The following is a 13,314-nucleotide window of genomic DNA, read 5'->3' as shown; positions in this document are numbered from 1 at the left end:
AATCAATAAGGATCTGATTATCATATCTGAGTTCAATATATAATCATGCTATAATAGAAAAACCAAATATATAGATTCATAACTGGATATCTCAATCAACTCAAAAGATCATCACAATTCATCATAACATTTCATTTATTCATAATAAAGATTTATAAAATCCACACCGGATCACCTAGTCTGGAAAATGTACAACCTCACAAGGAGTTACCGCCCTAGACGGATGGTCTGTCTGGTCTTGGACAATGCACTTCCTCAGAGAAATATACCATCTTCGCGAGCTACCCGCTCTTGGACAATGCACTTCATCACAGAGACTTACCGCTCTAGCCAAATTACCTAATCTGGTCATGCACACTCTCACAGAGAATCCTTTGAGAACAGTTCATCAACGGGTACCATATCCAGTGAAAATTATTGTGATGCATACATCAATACAATTGACCACTCTCAGGATCGATAGTCATCAACACAGGCATAAGCATGTATACAATCAGAGCATCACTTCATATGGCATTAAAATTATAAAATCACACATTTAACCAATAAGCTAAGTCACACGGACTCGGCTAGAGAGTGTGAAAATGTCTACACAGAGACAATACGCATACAAGCACAAATACCTTACACGAAGGCACTCTCACAACACTTGAACAAAATACGCAAAAGAGGATAAATGTAGCAAACATGCACTAAGGCATGTATTTCATAAAATAGCAAATGCTTGAGACTCTCAAGCTTATTTTACAACAAGGGGGAACACCCCTATTTATACAAGAGCAAAGGGGTGCAAAAGGGGGCTCCCCAAAGGAGTCGTTGGGGAGCCCCCAACGACTCTATTGGGGGGACCCCCAATGCACCTTTTTGTAAAGTAAAAAGGAAAAAAATAAAAAATAAAGAATTACAAAAAAATAAAAGAAGAAATACAGCATATTCCAAATGGAATATGCGCAAAATGTAAAATGACAGGAATACCCTTTTTAAGTAAAAGGGAAAAAATATATAAATATATATATTTATATATAGAGATACGTATACATATAATATATGTATACGTATCTCTATGTATATAAGTATATATATTTATACTTACAATAATGTTTTTGAGTATACATTTTAACACCCCCCCTCAAACTTACGGTGTGATAACCGCAGGTTTGTCAAGAAGGAAATGAAATCTGGGCAAACAAAGAGCTTTTGTAAAGAAGTCCGCAAGTTGATACTCAGACGTCACGTATGGTAAATCAATGACATTCTTCAAGTATTCTTCCCTGACATAATGGCAGTCCATCTCTATATGCTTTGGTCGCTCGTGAAAGGTGTGGTTTTTGGCAATATAGATTGCACTTTCATTGTCACAGCACAGCTTTGTTGGTTCTCTGATAAGCACTCCCATATCTTCCAAAAGACGTCGAATCCATACAATTTTCATGGTAGTGGATGTCATGGCTCTATATTCGGCTTCGGTGGATGACAGAGAGACCTTTTGTTGATTTTTACATCGTCATGAGATCAAGGACTCACCTAAGAAAACATAAAAACCAGTGGTGGAGTGACGGTTACTAGGGTCACCTCCCCAATCTGAGTCAGTATAAGCAAGTAATTTTAATTCAGAGGAAGATGATAGAAATACTCCCTTGTTCATTGTTCCCTTCAGATATCTGATGATGCGAAGGACAGCACTCATATGAACGGTTGTAGGAGCGTGCTGAAACTGGCTGGCGATGTGTATAGCATGAGACAAATCAGGTTGAGTAATACTAAGGTACATTAAAGAACCTACCAACTGCCTGTAAGGAGTAGGATCAGTTAGAAGAACTTCGTCATCAATCTTCATTTTTTATCCCACGACTTCAGGAGTCTCGCATACTTTGTCATCAGAAATTCCTGATCTGTCAATAATCTCACAAGCAAGTTTAGACTGAGATAGAAAATAACCACGTTGCGAATAGGCAACCTCAATTCCAAGAAAATATGTCAAAAAACCCAAGTCTGACATCTCAAATTTTGAAGTCAAGACGGACTTAATACCCTTAACTCCTTGAACATCATCACCTGTAATTAGCATGTCATCAACATAGAGTAATAAAATCACAATTTCTGCGTTAGATTTTCTAGTAAATAGAGCAGTATCAGTATAACATGAGGAAAAAACATTTTCCATCATTACACTTGTAAACCTGTCATACCAAGCTTTGGGGGCCTGTTTTAAGCCATAGAGGGCCTTGCGAAGGCGAAGAACTCTGCCTTTAGAAATCTTCATGCTTGGTGGGGCATCCATGTATACTTCTTCGTTAAGATCACCATTTAAAAAAGCATTTTTCACATCCATTTGAAAAATGTTCCAATTTTTAATAGATGCAATAGTAATAAGACATCTAACTGTAACCATTCGAGCTACAGGAGCAAAGGTTTCTTCATAATCAATTCCATATTTTTGCCCATATCCTTTTGCGACTAAGCGAGCTTTGTACCTTTCCAAAGATTCGTCGCTCTTAGTCTTAACCTTAAAAACCCATCGACAACCTATAGTTTTCTTTCCTATGGGTAGAGTTTGGAAATCCCAAGTTTCAGCTTTTTTAAGAGCATTAAGTTCATTTTGCATAGTTTCTTGTCATTCTATACATTTTTTAGCTTCTTCAAAATTTCTTGGTTCAAAATAAGAATGAATGGCACTAAGACAAGCCCTATATCGGGGTGAAAAGGAATCAAAAGAGACAAAACGAGTTGGAGGTCTTCTATTCCTCTCAGATCTTCGGTGATCGAGAGCAGGAACAAGTTCACTATATTGATCAATAGCACTTCTAAAGGTGTCTTGGTTTCTACGTGAGTAGGTTATTAGATCACTTGAAATTCTGTTTTCTTGTTCATTGAGTGGGTTATGTTCTTCAACATCACCATCAATTTCCTCATCATGGTTTGATGATACATCATTATCAATAGATATATCATTATTACTAGACAATAAGTCAAAAAGGAAGGAGTAATCAAAATTTTCTTGTTGAGAAACATTTTTTTCAAATCCACTTTCATTTTCCAAAAAAGTTACATTTCTAGAGACATATAACTTATCATCTCGAAGATCATAACAACGAAACCCTTTTTGAGTTTCTGAATATCCAAGAAAGGCGCAGGGGATAGCTTTGGGAGAGAGCTTGTCATTTTTATCCGTAAGTATAAAACACTTACACCCGAAGACTCGTAACCTATTATAATCAGGTTCAAGCTTATATAAAATCTCTAAAGGGGATATTTTCCCTAATATCCTAGATAATAAGCGATTTATCAGATAAACAGAAGCAAGAGCTGCTTCAGCCCAAAAACTTTTAGGAATGTTTTGGAAAATAAGAAGGGTTCTAGTGGGCTCAATGATGTGCCTATGTTTTCTTTCGGCCAACCCATTCTGTTGAGGGGTTTAAGGACAAGATCTTTGGTGAATAATTCCGTAATCCTCAAGATATACTTTAAATTGGTTGGAGAGATATTCTCCTCCAGAATCACTTCTAAAAATCTTTATATTACTGTTGAATTGATTCTTGATCATTGAATGGAAGGTTTTAAAACACGAAAAAACTTCATGTTTTAACTTAAGAAAATAGATCCATGAATATCTGGAGAAATCATCCACAAAAATGACATAATAAGAAAAGCCTCCTTTTGAGACAACAGGTGCGGGTCCCAAACATCAGAATGAACAATTTCAAAGGTTTTAGATGAGAACATAGTTCTTTGCTCAAAAGATAAACTTTGCTTTTTTCCGAGAATACAATCATTACAAGAAAATGAACTTTTACGTATCCTTTTCTAAAGCTTTCCGCAATCAATTTCCCGGACCGGCGATCCTGTATTAAACATTTATCACACGAAAATTTAATATCGCAACCATGGTCCGAGAGTTGAGAAACAGAGAGAAGGTTTAAGTTTAGTTTAGATATGAATCTAATTTTTGGAATGAAAAAATCTTGAGTTTCAAAATTACCTATTCCTTTAATTTCAAGAGAGGTTCCATCCGCAGTGGAAACAAAGGATGGAGAAACATTTTTTGAATAGTCGGAAAGCGAAAACATGTTTAGGGACATATGAAAAGATGCACCTGAGTCCAAAAGCCGACACTTTACCTGGAAAGGAAGAAGTAGACACGGCGGCACCGGAGGTAGCTCCCTTGAGAAGAGGTTGAAAGGCTTCCACTATTTGAATTAAAGAGAGTGACCCACTTGATGATGCCTCTTCCTTTTGTGGTACACCGGTGGTAGCCATGGCGAGAAGCTTCTTCCATTTGGAACATATGGGCTTGATATGCCCCGGTTCTTTACAAAAATGACAAATAATCTTGCTATAGTCTCTCTTTCATCTTTGTCCACCATCACCTCCTTGATTTTGTGACTTGAAATGAGGAGTACGATAGGTCTTTACATTATTTCCGGGTCTTGATACGGCATTGACCTCATTGTTTTCTTCATAATTACAAGGAACCGCAAGAACATTTGATCCTTGTTTACATAAACTCATATGAGTCTCCTCACCACTTAATTTGGTGAGAACATCTTCAAGAGAAGGAGGAGTAAATGAGGATAGAAGTGATGACCTTATTTGCTCAAATTCCGGTCTTAACCCATTCAAAAAATTGAAGAACCGATCTTCTTCAAGTTGCTTGTGGCGGAGTTCAATTGCCTCTCCACTCCATTTTGGTTCAAGCATGGAAAGCTCATCCCAAATGGAGGAGAGGTCGGCAAAGTATTCCCTAATAGACATTTCACCTTGAGTAAGGGAGAGGGCCTTCTTTTGAAAGTAATACTTATGGGATAGATCTCTTGATGTATACATTTTCTCGAGATAATGCCAAGCTTCCGATGCTCTTTTGAATTTGACAATGTTGGCATTAATCTTTGTTTCAACGGATGCGAAGAACCAAGAAAGAATCTTGAAGTTCTTCATTTCCCATTCGTCGTGCTTCTTTGAGTATTCTTCAAGAGCTTTGATCATTTCCTCTCCCTCAATAATCTTGATTTCACTTCCGTCTATTACGGTTATTTTGGGTTCCGGTTCCGGAATTGTGCATTGCACATAACCCCATAATCTTTTACCTTTTATGTGAGCCTCCATGTTCCCGGCCCAAATATGATAGTTGGACCCATTTAACTTGAAGCCAAGAGCGAAGTGAGACTCTTTTTTCACCCATTAAGGAGTAAAGAAAAGGAAAAAAAGGGCGTACCAACACAATGTTTCAACTTCTAGCTTGCACAAGATCCTTCTAAAATATTTGAGAAGCAAGATCCACCACTTCAACCTCTAAGGATCCGAAGGCACGGTTTTCGAGGCACTCGAAAAAAGAAGAATCCCACGATCCTCAATCACCAACCGAGCTTTGATACCATGTGAAAATGTCTACAAAGAGACAATACGCATACAAGCACAAATACCTTGCATGAAGGCACTCTCACAACACTTGAACAAAATACGCAAAAGAGGATAAATGTAGCAAACATGCACTAAGGCATGTATTTCATAAAATAGCAAATGCTTGAGACTCTCAAGCTTATTTTACAACAAGGGGGAACACTCCTATTTATACAAGAACAAAGGGGTGCAAAAGGGGGCTCCCCAAAGGAGTCGTTGGGGAGCCCCCAACGGTCACAATTGTGTGACCGTTGGGGGCCCCCCAACGACTCTATTGGGGGGACCCCCAATGCACCTTTTTGTAAAGTAAAAAGGAAAAAAATAAAAAATAAAGAATTACAAAAAAATAAAAGAAGAAATACAGCATATTCCAAATGGAATATGCGTGGAATATGCGTAAAATGTAAAATGACAAGAATACCCTTTTTGGGTAAAAGAGAAAAAGGGGAAAATATATAAATATATATACTTATATATAGAGATATGTATACATATAATATATGTATACGTATCTCTATGTATATAAGTATATATATTTATACTTACAATAATGTTTTTGAGTATACATTTTAACAGGGAGGTGCCGCACCAGAGTCGACACGCCCTGACACGGGTGCGGCTTCGGACACGGCCCAAACTCGGTCAACGCCGAGTCGGACTCGGTCAATGAGTCGAGGCCGAGTCTGTCCTTATTTTGGATTCGGTCAATGTTGACTGAGTTCAAAAATGTCCATTTATAGGGTGAAAAAACTAAAAAAAAAAACATGTTTTTATATTTTTTATTTAAAAAAATATATAAAAAGAGGTTGTGTTGTGCACAGTGGAATGTGTTGTGCATAGTCACCAGACTGTGACTGTGCTGTGTCTTTGCACTTTTTTTTTAAATATATATATATATATAGCCGAGTCCCCGTGTCCAAAAATTTTAAAATCGCGCTGCACCCGTATCGCACCCGCACCCATGTGACATAGCCAATAAGGCTTCATGAACCAAAGTTCACTATTGAACTTAAACATTTATCACATGTATTCATAATTTCATTTTACGTAGCATTTAAATCATATCATACATAAGCATATTATCCTATGCATCATATCATCACCACAAAGAACATTGCACTTCGTAAATTGAACCTCAAAGCATGCGTAAACAAAACATGAGTTATATGCATGCATACGTGAACATGCACATTTCATAATACGAAGCAACTAAACCTCAACATACATAACTCCTACGTAGTTCGAGATTGGCACACACGATAAAAGTCATATCATTTTTCACCACATGAATCGATATATCACCTTAGATATAACTGTGTAAGGGTTGATCAAAATCTCATTGACTATCTTACCATACGTCATACACATATTTCTCAAGCAAACAAGACATACAAGTTCAAAACAATTTATAACATTTGCATGCATCCTTCTATACAAGAATAAATGAGTCCATCATATGACAAGACAATATATATAGCATTCACAGTATGCATCGAACACGACTTATACATATCCATAGTAGTTATATGTGCACCATGTATCAAATCCATACAAACACACAAAGCAACATAGTATGCACAAATCAAAGTATGATGACACACATTGCGTACATATTATACATTCATAAGTGCACAGGCATTCAAACTCACACACGAGTGTACCTACAGCAAAGACACTCCATATTCCGCTAACTACAATCATGATAAGCATGATCTCCGAACTACAATCACAAGAGTCCTAGATATCCACAACTAAGTGAAGTGTGTGAGCATAACTTGTATTTGCAATTCATTTAGATATTCAGTGCAACATCATGCTTATATAATTAGTGCATAAGCATGCTCTCTATAAATTTAGTTAAGGTATCTTACCTTAATAATGTGAAGAACAATGAATCGAAACTCAAAAGACCAAGGAGTTTTGAAGTCTGCAAAGGCCGCTACCCAAGTAATACAACGAACCCTTCGTGTGCGATCGCAAATGCGAAAAACTCAAAAAATGTCAATTATAACAAGATTAGCCAAAAATAGCAAATTACCCTATAAATCATTATCAAGAGCCAAATAACACACAAATACACTCCAATAATTTATAAACTCCATCAAAAACATATTTAAATATAATATATATATATATAAATAGTGATTTATAGCCCAAAATAGTTCTATAAATACAAATTATACCCTGATTGACTTGAATGAACAAATGAATATATAATAAATAAATAAATAAAATTCAAAATCTAGAAACACATTTCTAATTTGAAGATAAAAAAATGAGTTCTTTATTTATTAATAATCATTAAAAATTACGAGTTTTACAACCGTCTTGATCACTGCAGTCATTCCTTTCTTAAGAAACTTGTTTAAAGAAAATTAATTCCTAAATCAAGTTTAACTCTTGATGAAAATAATAAAAAGTGTTCCTCTCGTCAAATGTGTAAGAGTCATGTACTTCCTTTTGATTCTATAAATAAAAGAGCTTCAAGACCTTTTTAAATTGTTTATACAAATGTTTGGGGTCCTGCACCCGTTTGTTCCCCTTCTGGCAACAGATATTATCTCATCTTTAGTTACTCTTGTTATACTTGGATATTCTTTATGAAGCATAAGTCTGAAACTTTTCACATATTTTGCAACTTTCATGCCTCTGTTCAAAACCATTTCTCTACCAATATTTTGCATCTTCATTGTGATGGAGGTGATGAGTATACATTGAAGGATTTTATTGTTTTTCTTCAAAGTAATGGAATAAAGCGTAGAGTGTCTTGCCCACATACGCCACAACAAAATGAGATTGTTGAGAGAAAGCATAGGCATATTGTTGAAACAGCGATGAGCATGATGCATGACAGTAATCTCCCCATTAGTCTGTGGACAAAAGCATTTCATTCAGCAGTCTATATTATAAATTGTTTGCCCATGACAGTTTTGCAGAATAGTTCACCATATCTTTCTCTTTTCGGCATTCAACCTGATTATAATGCTCTGCGTGTTTTTGGATGCACTTGCTATGTTCATATTGATGATTCTCTCATAAATAAATTTCAACCAAAGGCTTCCAAGTGTAGGTTCGTGGGATATGCAGATGATTACAAAGGGTATCAACGCTATGATCCTACGACTATGCGTGTTAAAATTTCTAGGAATGTTGTGTTCGATGAGAATGATTTTGGAGATATATTGTTTAATACCTGTCAAATAATTCCCAGAGAAGTTTATCATCCATGGTTGAATGCAAAATTATTTGCAAGTGTTTATGGCAACTGCTCACCTCAGTGACTCAGGAGACACAGTCGGCCGACCAAGATGACATCGACTCAAGCCAAGTGTGCTTACCTCAATTCGGTGATTAGGAAGATGGGGCTTCATATGTTGAAGAATGTGTAGACTCACGGTCTCATCCTATTGATAAATGTAAAGGGAATGTCTACGTGCTAAGAGAAAAAGGTGCTCCTCCTGTTTCTCACATAGAACCATATACTTATGTGCATGTTGGAAACATGAGGAGTTCAATTAGAATCAGACATCCTATTGATAGGTGGGTCAGCTACAATAATTTTTCTATGGATCTTCAACTCTTTTTATCTCAGATTGATAAGCATGATGAACACGTGGTGTTTTATCAAGCCGTGAAATCAAACAAATGGATTGAGGCCATGAATGAAGAAGTGGAAGCGCTTCATGAATGTCAGACATGGGAAATTGTTTTCAGACTTCCTAACAAAAATGTTGTTGATTCCAAGTGGGTTTACAAAATTAAGTACAAAACCGATGGCACCATAGAACGATATAAAGTCAGGCTTGTTGCGAAGGAGTTTACACAGAAATATGGCCAGGATTATGATGAAACTTTTAGTCTCGTAGTCAAAATGGAAACAATAAGAATTATATTGTCTTTAGCGGTCCAGCATAAATGGATATTGAGTCAGTTGGATGTCAAAAATGCATTCCTTCATGGAGACTTGAAGGAAGAAGTTTACATGGAGTAGCCTCCTGGATATGCTGAGGGAGACCCAAGCACACATGTATGCAGGCTAAAAAGAGTCATCTATGGTTTAAAGCAGGCTTCACGCTCGTAGTTTGAAAGTTTCTCCCTAGAAATACAGAAACATGGGTTCTGTCGATCCTTCTTGAACCACTCATTGTTCATCTTCAAGGACAAAGGTATCACCACCCTGTTGTTGATATCATTGTTACAGGGAACTCAATGAGCCATATTGAGGAAATAGACTCTTAAGTCAAAGATTTAAGATGAAAAACTTAGGAGATTTGCGATATTTCCTTGGAGTTGAGGTAGACAGGAGGGATGATTGTTTGACATTGACACAACATAAATACACATTGGATTTGTTGAAGAAATTTGGCATGCAAGATTGCAAGCCTTTGCCTACACCAAGTGTCTTGCATCAAAAGCTCAGCTCCCAGGATGGAGATTTGTACCCACATCCTATAAGATATTGAAGTGTAGTCGGTATGCTCCAATATCTTACTTTTACTTTCCCTGACATTGTTTACTCTGTCAATCAAGTGTCGCAGTTTATGCATGAACCGCAAACAGGACATATGGATGCAGTCAAGAGAGTGTTGAGGTATTTAAAAGGTACGGTTGGAGATGGGCTGGTATATAAGAAGAGTTGGAAAAGAGAAGACATGCATGACGTCACGGTCTACAGTGATGCCGACTGGGCAGGAGATCCTGATGAAAGGAGGTCAGTTTCCGGGTATTGCATCTTTCTTGGGGAAAACTTAGTATCCTGGAGCAGTAGAAAACAAAAAACAATAGCTAGATCAAGTACTGAAGCTGAATATCGATCAATGGTTGTTGCAACTACTGAAGCTACTTGGACAAGGCATTTGTTGAATGAATTGGAGGAACGGATCTCGAAATCTATCCTATTGTGTGACAACCAGAGTGACATCAAAATATCCTTTAATCCTATTTATCACAGTAAGACAAAACATATTGAGATAGATCAGCATTTCATTCGACAAAAGGTTGAAGACAAAGAGATTGAGCCTCATTTCATCCCTACGAAAGACCAGGTGGCAGATTTATTTACAAAGGGATTAACAAAAAACATATTATGGTTCTTGAAGAACAAGTTGTCCATGGTGCAAGACCACACACAACTTGAGGGAGGCTATTAAGTGTCGTGAAATAGGCTGGACCAGTTTGGGTCTGATCCAGACCCAAACTGTGTTTTGCGTGTTTGACGTCCTTGCAGTGTCATTCTTGTAATATTGTGTTTGCTACCAAATTGTTTTGTAACCTATGTATAAATATCAACAATCAGGTCACGTATGATTAAGAAAAAATGTGAACCTTTTGCAGCTCATAACGCCCTATCGTCCTCCTCTTCTTCTACCTTCTTTTCTTCTTTTTTTTTGCTCCTATTGCAGATCGGGTATGGTGGAAACTCGAGATCTAACACCCTTAAGGTACTTTAGGACACTTAAGATTTCATCTAAAGGATTAGGTCCTGAATTGCTAGTATATCTGCTTAGTTTGCTTATACAAAATGATGTCTGGTCTAGTTTCATTCATAGCATACATAAGACTACCAATAATACTAGCATACTCAAGTTAAAAAATATCTCTTCCAGTGAAGTTGGCAAACCCAGCGAGTCAACTCAGGAATCACCTGAGTCAACTCGGATCAAACCCCAAATGGGTCACCGATTCAGTTTACTGATCCTAATGCCCATTATAAAGTTTTTATCATGCATTTTATGATTTTAATGCACAATTCTTGTACAAAGGCACTTGTTAAGAATCTAATATTGTTGAATGAAAAATATTAATGATCATGTATAGTAATATGTTTTTTAGCTTAAATGATGACAAATTGCAACATGAAGTTTAGTTATTTTCACGTCTTATTCATGTGCTTACACTATAAAATAGAGTCCTAACTTGTCTAAGTCACTGAATCAACTCAATGACTCGCGAGTCAAGGGTTGGGTGATCCAAGCCCAAGTCACGAGTTTGCCAACTATGCTTCCAATGCCTTTAGATAATTTAACATTGGGATCAAACAAAGTGTCAACAACCTTGCAATCAAAACAATTGAATTTTCTAAGCAATTTTTCAATATAATGTGATTGAGTCAAACTATATCCATGCTCATGTCTAATAAATTTGATTTCAAGAATCATATCACCAAGCCCCATATCTTTCATATCAAAATTAAATGACAAATTTCTTGGTGTCATTTTTGCATTTTATATTGTTGCTAAGTATCAACATGTCATCTATATATAAGCAAATTATGACAATGTTTTCATGATCAACCTTAGTATAAATGCATTTTTCATATTCAAGAGTGTTAAATTGTATAACTAAATATTACTTGGCCAAATTTTCTATGCTATTGTTTTGGAGCTTGTTTCAATCCGTATAAGGACTTAATCAGTTTACTAACTTTGTTTTCTTGACCAAGACAATAAAACCTTCAGGTTATTCTATGTAAATCTCTTCTTCAAAATTGCTATTTAGAAATGCAGTTTTAACATCCATTTGATGAATTTCAAGCTTGTAAATTGAAGCTACGGTTATAAGATCTCCAATTGGCATAATTCTAGAGACAAGAGCATACATGTTAAAATAAGCAATCACAGATTTTGGTTTAAAACATTTTGTTACTAATATCGCTTTATATTATCAATCGATCCATCATCACTAATTTTCTTTTGAAAATCCATTTACAACCAAGTGGTTTAAAACCATGTGGTAATTCTACTAAAACCCATGTTCTATTTTCAAAAATAGAATCAATCACTTTGAATAGCTTTTTTCCAAAATACAACATCAGGTAAGTACATAGATTCAGAAAAGGTTAATGGATCTCTATCAACATGTAGAGATGAAATTCTATTCCAAAATCCTTTGGTATTCTAATTCTCTTACTTTTTCTAATTTCTAGATTTTCATGTTCCAAAACATGCTTTTTGGATACAGGTTCACAAAAAGCATTGAGAGAAGAAAGATTTTGCAAATCTTTGAAAGTTAGATATTCTCTAAATTCTGCTTGTATAGATTCATAAATTAATTTAGTTTTCAAGTTCATAAATCTGTATGCTTTATTGTTTTAAGAATAGCCAATAAAAACACATACTAGTTTTAGGTCATAATTTAGTTTGTTTAGGTTCATTCAATCTAACATAAGCAATACAACCCCAAACCTTAAGATCACTTAAATTTGGTTTTCTATTTTTCCATAATTTATAAATAGTAACATCTAATTTTGAGTAAGGCACATGATTTAAAATATAACATACACTGAGTAAAGATTCTTCTCATAAATTAAAATCAAGACCAGAACTAATAAGCATTGCATTCACCATATTAATTAAAGTTCTATTTTTGCATTCTACAACACCATTATGCTCGAGAGTGTAAGGTGCAGTGTTTTGTCTGTGTATGCCATGTTTTTCATAAAATTTGATAAAATTATGAGACAAGTATTTTCCACTTCTATCCGACCTAATTGAAGCAATTTTGCAGTTGTGAACATTCTCAACTTTAGCCTTAAAAATCTTGAATTTTTCAAAAAATCCATCTTTTTTTATAAAATAAATAAGCAAATTTTAAAAAATCATCAATAAAAGTTATAAAATGATGCTTCAGTTAGAAGGTTGGAGAAATGGGAAAATATATTAGTTAAAAGAGGTCGGGGTAGGCCTAGGAAGACTTGGATGGAGATGATAGGAAAGGATATGAATGCTTTGAACCTCACCGAGGACATGGCATTGGATAGAAATGATTGGAGGAAAAGGATTCATGTGGAAGACCCAAAATGAATTTCTTTTTTTGGTTCATATCGCTGACCCCAGTTGTTTTGGGATGAAGGCGTAGTTGTTGTTGTTGTTGTTGTATCAATAAAAGTTATAAAATAAAGATTACCCCCACGGGTTG

The 13,314-nt window shown here is 35.7% G+C and overlaps 1 protein-coding gene across 3 annotated transcripts in view; it reads right to left on the bottom strand.

Moving 5' to 3' along the window:
• Positions 1-13,314, bottom strand: part of LOC149834516 (protein NARROW LEAF 1-like) — a 105,978-nt gene that overhangs the window by 79,346 nt on the left and 13,318 nt on the right. The gene's annotated exons all lie outside the window — the stretch shown is intronic.

Source organism: Nuphar pumila, chromosome 6 (assembly GCF_984573655.1).
Source record: "Nuphar pumila chromosome 6, dmNupPumi1.hap1.1, whole genome shotgun sequence".
Classification (NCBI taxonomy): Eukaryota; Viridiplantae; Streptophyta; class Magnoliopsida; order Nymphaeales; family Nymphaeaceae; genus Nuphar; species Nuphar pumila.
The sequence above is the reverse complement of the archived record's forward strand: the minus strand, read 5'-3'. Positions and strand labels throughout refer to the sequence as shown.